This window comes from Mirounga leonina, unplaced genomic scaffold (genome assembly GCF_011800145.1).
Source record: "Mirounga leonina isolate KUSES-001 unplaced genomic scaffold, KU_Mleo_1.0 Mir_101609, whole genome shotgun sequence".
Classification (NCBI taxonomy): domain Eukaryota; kingdom Metazoa; phylum Chordata; class Mammalia; order Carnivora; family Phocidae; genus Mirounga; species Mirounga leonina.
The window spans coordinates 6587644-6598466 of NW_023270164.1; positions in this window are offsets into that span (position 1 = coordinate 6587644).

The window sequence follows — 10823 nt, forward strand, 5'->3', positions numbered from 1 at the left end:
CTCTCTCTGTCAAATAAATAAATAAAATCTTAAAAAAAAGACTTGACATAAATAGGGGAGGTCTGGGGATTGGCAAAAAAGGACAGATTGAAGGACTTTGAATTGTTTCTGGGGCCATATTTCTAGTTTTGCTAAGATTTGTAAGATAAGGACAGTTGCTTTTAATCCTTCAAGGAATTGGGTTGCAACTTAAATGACATTCTAGGTTGATCTATCCATCTGGTTGCTTCTTCCCCTCTGGGTACATAGTTCTAATTTTAGCTTAGGGGAGAGGGCCTTAAAAAATTCCTATCAGGCTCTGAATATCAGCTTCAGTCTGGCCAGCTCTTGAGTATAGAGCCATAATTGCATTCACATGGTAAGGAGAAGGAGGCTTTGATTTTAATGCCTTGTTCCCTGGAAGCTCATTTAAAGGATAAGAAGGAGGTGGAACAGTTGGAAGTTTTTCAGTTCATAATTTTGAGCTCAATTTTGTCACTATTTCAGAAAGTTTCTTATTAGTCTCTTACGTGGATAGTATCTGGTTAGTGTTTCTTTTAGAACCTTTAAATACCAATTAAAATATGTATCCCACTCAGGTGGTTTAGTTCAATAGCCAGCTTTCTTGAGTTGGGTGTGCAGATAAACTAGTTAGGTATTCCAAAGGATCCCTGTTTAGACCAGATGAGCGTTTATGATCATCCTTAGTATAATTTTCTCATTTATTTAGGAACTTGCAAGTATAGGATCCATGTGCCTTAAACGTGAATCCCACCAGAGTCTTGGAAGGTGGTTCTCCATCACGTTTCTCCAATTGTGATGGTTGATCTCTCATCCTAGTGGTTTTGAAGGCTTGGCACCACCGAAGGAGTTTTATTGTGGACCAGTGTGCTGATTAGAGGAATCTCGCTCTCATAAGTGTTACCCTGGAGCCGATTGATCGTATTTTGTGTCTCGGTTTTCTCTTGGTTTAGCCTAGCTAAATCGAAAGTGCTCGGAAAGCTGAGTGGCCAACTCTTATATGCATCCCTGGCAGAGCAACTAAATTATTTGTATTGTGAATGGGAATCCCTCTGGGACTGCTGCACGGTGTGAGGTTAACCTCTGTCACTCTCTAATGAGAGGAGCTAGTGGCCCTTGTCTTCTGATTCATTCAGAATCTCGTCTATATGATTGTAGCATTGAGCGCTCAAATTGGCAAAATAGCAAAGGATTTTAAATTCCTGGGATGAGATCTGTCTCTCCAATAGACCTGCAAGTGGTGCTCTACAGAATGGCGCCCTTTCTGACTCACGAAGGGGAAAAGAGACAACGGATAAGACCTGAAACCTGTGTCATACCGAGAATACCGCCCTTTCCTGACTTTGCAGGAGCAAGAACAGAAGCAACAATGAAGAAGCCTCTGGACTTTCTACCCACTAAACCGGGAGGTCTGGATCCCAGGAAAGACTCACCCAGGCGTCTGTCCTCCATCCGAGGATTCGGGTTGGACGCAAGGGGCCTGTTTTGGTACCAAGGCTCCGGTTCCTTGTGGAGTCCAGACGAGAAGGTGGCATCTCTTCTGAGGTCCCTTTGTGGTCGCCAAATTGTCGCCTGAAAAAGCCAACTTTGAAATAGGTTAGTGAATGCTTTATTCATGATCTCACTGAGGACTATAGCCTGGGAGACAGTATTTCAGATTGCTCGGAAAGATCGGCTCTGAAGCTTGTTGGCTTATAGGAGATTATATGCAAAAAAGGGGAAGGGGTGTGCGTGCTGGTCAGCGTTTCTGCAAGATATAGTTGCGCCTCAAAAGGTATAATTTCTTCGGTTGTACACATTAAAGTTTATCGATTTGGGCACAGACTCGTGAAAGACCATTAGGTCATCTTAATACAGTATGTTTCTATCCTATCTGATTGTTCAAAAGTATTGCCAGCATGCCTCCCCCTAACTGGTTTTCTGGCTCTTGTTTTTGGTTTCTCCTTGAGGTTACTTGGGATGGCCACAGGAGGCTGCACGGTTGGAGATGGTATTTAAAGTGATGACGTGGGCCATCTTGGGGAGTTACTCAGTTTTCCTGGGTTTCCTGTTATTAAACTTGTGTTTGTTTTTCATGTGTTAATCCATCTTATATTAATTTCTTAGACTAGTCAAAGAACCTAGAAGGATGGCGTGCCTGGGTGGCTCAGTCGGTTTAAGTGTCTGCCTTGGGCTCAGGTCATGATCCCAGGTCCTGGGATTGAGCCCGGCGTTGGGTTCCCTGCTCAGCAGGGAGTCTGCTTCTCTCTCTCTTCCTCTGTCCCTCCCCACCGCTCGTTCTCTGTCAAATAAATAAGTAAAATCTTAAAAAAAAAAAAAAAAGAACCTAGAAGGAAAAAAGGGAAAAGGTTTCCACCCCTACAGTATCATTTAGGTACTAGTCCTCTGTCCCCTTCATCTTTGAAACACATTTTACTGAGAAGGAAAATCACCTTCATGACTAAACATGGTTGCTTTTTTTTTTTTTTTTTTTTGGCTTTCCCGTCTTCCCCACTGGTAATTTTCTTTGCTGACATTTTTCGCTTTCTCTAGTTTTAACATATTTTCATCAGCAAAACAGAACACTGTCCATTATGCAGAGCACCATCAAAAGCTCCCCCTGGGGGTTTGAGACATTTGTCTCTCAAGCCGAGAAGTGGCACTGCATGTGTCCCTGGCATGTTTTTCTGGCCTCGTAGACTAGCATCTTCTGGTCAGGAGCTGGCCTCCAGATGGACAATCCCACGACAGCACCTCACTAATGTCAGGCTGTGGCCGACCAAGAACGACTTGTGCCTTCTGGTGTCCCTGGCACGTGGCCGACCTCACACGGCTTACTCATTGTGATTAGTACAGTGACTGCATGAACAGCCTTCTGGAAAGACCATCCAGCATCACTTGTCTCACCTCATCACTGGATGCTGAAGCTTCCATTTGCTCATCGGGAAAATGCTTTTTACCTCAAAGAGCTATTGTGAGGAACAAAAATTAGAAATAGCTGTGAAGCACTTTGTACCCGCCAAGGAAATGTGAGTCACCACTGGAGTCTCAAGTAGGACTGGGCTCAGCTGTGAGTAACATAAACCACCCCCCGCCAAATCCCAGTGGCTGAAACAGGGTAGAAGTTTATTTTTCTCTCATGATCAAGTCCAAGGGAAGTTGTAGGGGAGGAAAAATAATTTTCCTTTTCCCCTTCTGAGTTCTTAGCTGAGAGCTCTGCAATGAAAGACTAACAAGGAGAAAACCTGCTCCCCCCAGCAGCGGTTTATTAGCAGGTTTGTCTCCTGGATGCATGAGAGAGACCCAGGGAAACTGAGCGACTCTCTGAGGTGGCCTAGCCGGTTTTTTTTTAAAGATTTTTTTATTTGAGAGAGAGCGTGAGAGTGAGACACACAGAGAGAGAGAGAGAGAACGAGAGAAAACATGAGCTGAGGGGAGGAGCAGAGGGAGAGGGAGACTCCCCTGCTGAGTGTGGAGCCTGACTCAGGGCTCGATCCCACGACCCCCGAGATCATGACCTGAGCCAAAGGCAGACGCTTAACCGACTGAGCCACCCAGGCGCCCCTGGTCTAACCAGTTTAAATACCATCTTCAGCTAAAGGCAAAGGAATGAAAGTTACTGTGTGTGTATGTGTATGGGGGGGGCAGTTATGAGGGGTGACCAGGAAAAAAACAGGTAAACCAGGGTAAGGTTGTTATGCAGATTTAAGTCTGTACCTTCTCCACTGGTGAGAGTTCCTTGTGACTCAGTCTTCCTCCTCTGGTACCTCGAGGGCGACACCTTTACAGATGGAGATTTCCCTTATAGTGAAAATGGTCATCACAAAAGGGTTAGCTTGTTTTCAGAGCTTCTCCTGTGTCTCCTATTTCTCAAAAGAATCCTTATGGCGAAGAGGCATATTTCGGGTTGGTATATTCTCCCTTTCAAAGGCTGGAGCATGCGTGGCAGCTCTGCCCCACCAAGCTCTTAAGGACTTAGATTCTTCCTATATTACTGGCCCACGGTGAGGGGTTTCTAGTCTCATCATTGTCTTCTTCTTTTTTTTTTTTTTAAAGATTTTATTTATTTATTTGACAAAGAGAGACACAGCGAGAGAGGGAACACAAGCAGGGGGAGCAAGAGAGGGAGGAGCAGGCTTCCTGCAGAGCAGAGAGCCCGATGTGGGGCTCGATCCCAGGACCCTGGGATCATGACCTGAGCCGAAGGCAGACGCTTAATGACTGAGACACCCGGGTGCCCCTCATCATTGTCTTCTGATCGAAGAGGGGTGCCAGAGCACCATCCGACCCCAAGGAAAGATATAGTCCTGTGTGTCTTCTCTACTTAATACTTCACTTCTGATCACCAAATGTGTGGTAATGTTTCTCACCCCATGCAATGAGGTGATACCAGCTGGATATCCTACAGTCTAACTGAATTCTAACACTGTCTCCCTGGGGATAGCATCAGATCCCGCAGGGTAAGGGGCTCTGTCCCATGAGGCTTCTAACACCCTTCAGACAACAGTTGTAAGTTTAGGCTGTCATCCGTGCTTCTGACTGACTATAGATCAGTTCCCACATCTCCCTCCTTGGGTTTGATTAATTTGCTAGAGTGGTTCCCGGAGCTCTGGAAGACAGTTAAAAAAAAATGATTTTTCATTATTTTTTTTATCTTTATTTTTTATTAACATATAATGTATTATTTATCTCAGGGATACAGGTCTGTGATTCATTAGTCTTACACAATACCCAGCACTCACCACAACACATACCCTCCCCAGTGTCCATCATCCAGCCACTCCATCCCTTCCACCCCCTTCCACTCCAGCAACCCTCAGTTTGTTTCCTGAGATTAAGAGTCTCTTAGGGTTTGTCTCCCTCTCTGGTTTCGACTTGTTTCATTTTTGTCCTCTCTTCTCCTATGATCCTCTGCCTTGTATCTTAAATTCCACATATCAGTGAGATCATATGATAATTGTCTTTCTCTGATCGACTTATTTCGCTTAGCATAATATCCTCTAGTTCCATCTATGTTGTTGCAAATGGCAAGATGTCATTTTTTGATGGCTGTGTAATATTCCATTGTGTGTGTGTGTGTGTGTGTGTGTGTGTGTATACCACATCTTCTTTATCCATTCATCTGTCGATGGACATCTGGGCTCTTTCCATAGTTTGGCTATTGTGGACATTGCTGCTATAAACACTGGGGTACAGGTGCCCCTTCGGATCACTGCATTTGCATCTTTGGGTTAAGTACCCAGTAGTGCCATTGCTGGGTCGTAGGGGAGCTCTATTTTCAACTTTTTAAGGAAGCTCCATACTGTTTTCCAGACTGGCTGCACCAGCTTGCATTCCCACCAGCAGTGTACAAGGGTTCCCTTTTCTCCGCATCCTCGCCAACATCTGTTGTTTCCTGGCTTGTTAATTTTAGCTATTCTGACTGGTGTGAGGTGGTATCTCATTGAGGTTTTGATTTGGATTTCCCTGATGCCAAGTGATGTCGAGCACTTTTTCATGTGTCTGTTGGCCATTTGGATGTCTACTTTGCAGAAATGTCTGTTCATGTCTTCTGCCCATTTCTTGATTGGATTATTTGTTCTTTGGGTGTTGAGTTTGGTAAGTTCTTTATAGATCTTGGATACTAGCCCTTTATCTGATATGTCATTTGCAAATATCTTCTCTCATTCCGTCGGTTGTCTTTTGGTTTTGTTGAATGTTTCCTTTGCTATGCAGAAGCTTTTTATCTTGATCAAGTCCCAATAGTTCATTTTTGCCTTTGTTTCCCTTGCCTTTGGAGATGTGTCTAGGAAGAAGTTGCTGCGGCTGAGGTCGAAGAGGTTGCTGCCTTTGTTCTCCTCTAGGAATTTTGATGGATTCCTGTCTCACATTTAGGTCTTCCATCCATTTTGAGTCTATTTTGTGTGTGGTATAAGGAAATGGTCCACTTTCATTCTTCTGCATGTGGCTGTCCAATTTTCCCAACACCATTTGTTGAAGAGACTGTCTTTTTTCCACTGGGTATTCTTTCCTGCTTTGTCGAAGATGAGTTGACCATAGAGTTGAGAGTCCATTTCTGAGTTCTCTATTCTGTTCCATTGATCTATGTGTCTGTATTTGTGCCAGTACCATACTGTCTTGATGATCACAGCTTTGTAATGGAGCTTGAAGTCCAGAATTGTGATGCCACCAGCTTTGCTTTTCTTTTTCAACATTCCTCTGGCTATTCAGGGTCTTTTCTGGTTCCATACAAATTTTAGGATTATTTGTTCCATTTCTGGGGAAAAAATTGATGGTATTTTGATATGGATTGCATTGAATGTGTAGATTGCTTTGGGTAGCATAGACATTTTAACAATATTTGTTCTTCCAGTCCATGAGCATGGAACATTTTTCCATTTCTTTGTGTCTTCCTCAATTTCTTTCATGAGCGTCATATAGTTTTCTGAGTACAGATCCTTTGCCTCTTTGGTTAGGTTTATTCCTAGATATCTTATGGTTTTGGGTGCAGTTGTAAATGGGATTGACTCCTTAATTTCTCTTTCTTCTGTCTCGTTGTTGTGTAGAAATGCAAGTGATTTCTGTGGATCGATTTTATATCCTGCCACTTTACTGAATTCCTGTATGAGTTCTAGCAGTTTTGGGGTGGAGTCTTTTGGGTTTTCCACATAAAGTATCATATCATCTGCAAAGAGTGAGAGTTTGACTTATTTTTTGCCGATTTGGATGCCTTTGATTTCTTTTTGTTGTCTGATTGCTGAGGCTAGGACTTCTAATACTATGTTGAATAGCAGTGGTGCTAGTGGACATCCCTGCCGTGTTCCTGACCTTAGGGGGAAAGCTCTCAGTTTTTCCCCATTGAGAATGATATTTGCTGTGGGTTTTTCATAGATGGCTTTTATGATACTGATGTATGTACCCTCTCTCCCTACACTGTGAAGAGTTTTAATCAAGAAAGAATGCTGTACTTTGTCAAATGCTTTTTCTGCATTTATTGAGAGGGTCATATGGTTCTTGTCCTTTCTTTTATTAATGTCGTGTATCCCATTGATTGATTTGTGGATGTTGAACCAACCTTGCAGCCCAGGAATAAATCCCCCTTGGTCGTGGTGAATAATCCTTTTAATGTACTATTGGATCCTGTTGGCTAGTATTTTGGTGAGAATTTTTGCATCCATGTTCATCAGGGATATTGTCTGTAATTCTTTTTGGTGGGGTCTTTGTCTGATTTTGGGATCAAGGTAATGCTGGCTTCATAAAAAGAGTTTGGAGGTTTTCCTTCTGTTTCTGTTTTTTGGGAACAGTTTCAGAATAGGTATTAATTCTTCTTTAAATATTTGGTAGAATTCCCCTGGGAAGCCATCTGGCCCTGGGCTCTTGTTTGTTGGGAGATTTTTGATTACTGCTTCAATTTCCTTGCTGGTTATGAGTCTGTTCAGGTTTTATATTTCTTTCTGGTTCAGTTTTGGTAGTTTATATGTCTCTAGGAATGCATCCATTTCTTCCAGATTGTCTAATTTGCTGGCATATAGTTGCTCATAGTATGTTCTTATAATTGTATTTCTTCAGTGTTGTTTGTGCTCTCTCCTCTTTCGTTCATGATTTTATTTATTTGGGTCATTTCTCTTTTCTTTTTGATAAGTCTGGTCAGGGGTTTATCAGTCTTATTAATTCTTTCAGAGAACCAGCTCCTAGTTTCGTTGATCTGTTCTACTGTTCTTTTGGTTTCTATTTCATTGATTTCTGCTCTGATCTTTATTATTTCTCTTCTCCTGCTGGGTTTAGGCTTTATTTGCTGTTCTTTCTCCAGCTCCTTTAGGTGTAGGGTTAGGTTGTGTATTTGAGACCTTATTTCTTGAGAAAGGTTTGTAGTGCTATATACTTCCCTCTTAAGACCACCTTTGCTGCATCCCAAAGATTTTGAACAGTTGTGTTTTCATTTCATTTGTTTCCATGAATTTTTTAATTCTTCTTTAATTTTCTGGTTGACCCATTCATTCTTTAGTAGGATGCTCTTTAGCCTCCACATATTTGAGTTCTTTCCAACTTTCCTCTTGTGACTGAGTTCCAGTTTCAAAGCACTGTGGTCTGAAAATATGCAGGGAATGATCCCAATCTTTTGGTACCTGTTGAGACCTGATTTGTGACCTAGGATGTGATCTATTCTGGAGAATGTTCCATGTGCAGTAGAGAAGAATGTGTATTCTGTTGCTTTAGGATGGAATGTTCTGAATATATCTGTGAAGTCCATCTCACCCAGTGTGTCATTCAAAGCCCTTATTGCCTTGTTGATCTTTTGCTTAGATGATCTGCCCATTGCAGTGAGGGGGATGTTAAAGTCCCCTACTATTATTGTATTGTTGTCGATGTGTTTCTTTGATTTTTGTTATTAATTGGCTTATATAATTGGCTGCTCCCATGTTAGGGGCATAGATATTTACAACTGTTAGATCTTGTTGGATAGACCCTTTAAGTAGGATATAGTGTCCTTCCTCATCTCTTATTACAGTTTTTGGTTTAAAATCTAATTTGTCTGATATAAGGATTGCCACCCCAGCTTTCTTTTGATGTCCATTAGCATGGTAAATGGTTTTCTAGCCCCCCACTTTCAATCTGGAGGTGTCTTTGGGTCTAAAATGAGTCCTCTTGCAGGCAGCATATCGATGGGTCTTGCTTTTTAAAAAAATTTTTTTTAAAAATTTATTTGACAGAGAGTCACAGTGAGAGAGGGAACGCAAGCAGGGGGAGTGGGAGAAGGAGAAGCAGGCTTCCCGCTGAGCAGGGAGCCCGATGCGGGGCCCAATTCCAGGACCCTGGGATCATGACCTGAGCCGAAGGCAGACGCTTAACCGACTGAGCCACCCAGGTGCCCCCAGAAGACCATTTAGTTACTAGATTACCAGTTTAGTAGGAAAGGGAACAAAATATACTACCTCAAAATACGCCTCTTTGGCATAGGATTATTTCAAGCTCATTATTTTTAAGAAATTGCAGGCACAGCGTGTATAGATGGATTTGACCCTCAGGGTTTGGGTGGGCCCTGAGACTCTCTTTGGATGATGCCTCAGCTGTACTGTCTATTCCTGGGTCAGTCAGGGCCCAGTCAGGAGACAGAAAACAACAGCAGTCATTGGAGAGAACTTGTTTTATTTTACTTTTTCTAAGCTTATTCTGAAATAACGTTAGACTTACAGAAAAGTTTCAAAATTTGTCCAAAGAATTCCCATATACTCTTCACGCAGCTTTCCTCAATATTAACATCCTATGTACCCATAACCACAGTATAATGATCTAAACCAGGAAATGAACATTGATATAATACTTTTCACCACACCACAGACTTGGTTGGAATTTCTCCGCTTGTCCCACCAATGTCCTTTTTCTGGTCCAGGCTCCAAACCAGGATCCCACATGTCCTTTAGTTTTCCTGTTTCCTCAATTTCCTTGGTCTTTCATGACCCTGGCACTTTTGAAGAGTACTGTCCAGTTACTTTGCAGGAATATCTTTCAATTGGGGCACCTGGGTGGCTCAGTCGGTTAAGTGTCCAACTCTTGGTTTCAGCTCAGGTCATGATCTCAGGGTCTTGAGATCGAGCCCTGCAGCGGGCTCCCTGCTCAGTAGGGGAGTCTGCTTCTCTCCCTCTGCCCCTCCCCCTGCTTCTGCATGCATGCATGTACTCTCTCTCTCTCTCAAATAAATAAATCTTAAAAAAATGTTCTCTCAATCTGTCTGATATTTTCTCATGATTACATTGCGATTATGCATTTTGGGCAAGAATATCACAGAAGTGGTGGCTTTGCCTTTCTCACTGAATCCTCTAAGGAGACGTGACGTTGGCGTTGATATGTCTTATACTGGTGATACTAACTTTGATCAAGGTAAGTTGGTATATGACAGGTGTCTCCACTATAAAGTGTCTATTTTTCCCTTGTAATCGATAAGTAGCTTTGTACTAAAGATCTTTGAGTCTCTGCAAATTTCTTATTATTGTACTTTCACTCACTAGTGTTAGCATAATTGATGCTTCTTGCTTGCAACAATTATTACTATAGTGCTTGCCAAATGGTGATTTTCTAATTCTATCATTTCTTTGTTAACTGAAATTCTACCATAAGAAAGAGTATCCCCCTTGTGGTGCCTGGGTGGCTCAGTCGGTTAAGCGTCTGCCTTCAGCTCGGTCATGATCCCAGGGTCCTGGGATCGAGCCCTACATTGGACTCCCTGCTCAGCAGGGAGCCTGCTTCTCCCTCTCCCTCTGCTGCTTCCCCTGCTTGTGCTCTCTCTCTCTGTCAAATAAATGAATAAAATCTTAAAAAAAAAAAAGAGTATCCCCTTTCCCCTACTGAGTTATTTATGTATTTATTTTTACTAGTATGGACTTGAACAGAGAGCATTTAAGACATTTGTGAAGACATTTGTGAACTAGTTATAAAGTTGTTCACTAGGTACCTGAAAAAGCTAGAAAGTTAACACTTGTTCAGCATTATTAGCCATTAGAATAATGCAAAGTAAAACCATGAGATAGCACTAAACAACTCTCAGAATTGGCTAAAATAAAAAATAGTGACAAGACCAAATGCTGGTGAGGGTACAGGGAAACTGGATGTCTCCTACGTAGCTGGTCGGACTGTAAAATGGTACAGCCACTCTGGAAAACACTTTGGCAGTTTCTTAAACTAATCATGCCACCATATGCTCCAGCTATTGAACCATTTATCCCACAGAAATGAAAACTTAAAGAAATGGGGAACTTTGAATCTCAGAAAATAAATATTAGACTTGGTGGGGAGTGCATGGCTGGCTCAGATGGTAGAGCACTTGACTTTTGATCTCGGGGTCACTTGAGTTCAAGCCCCATGTTGGG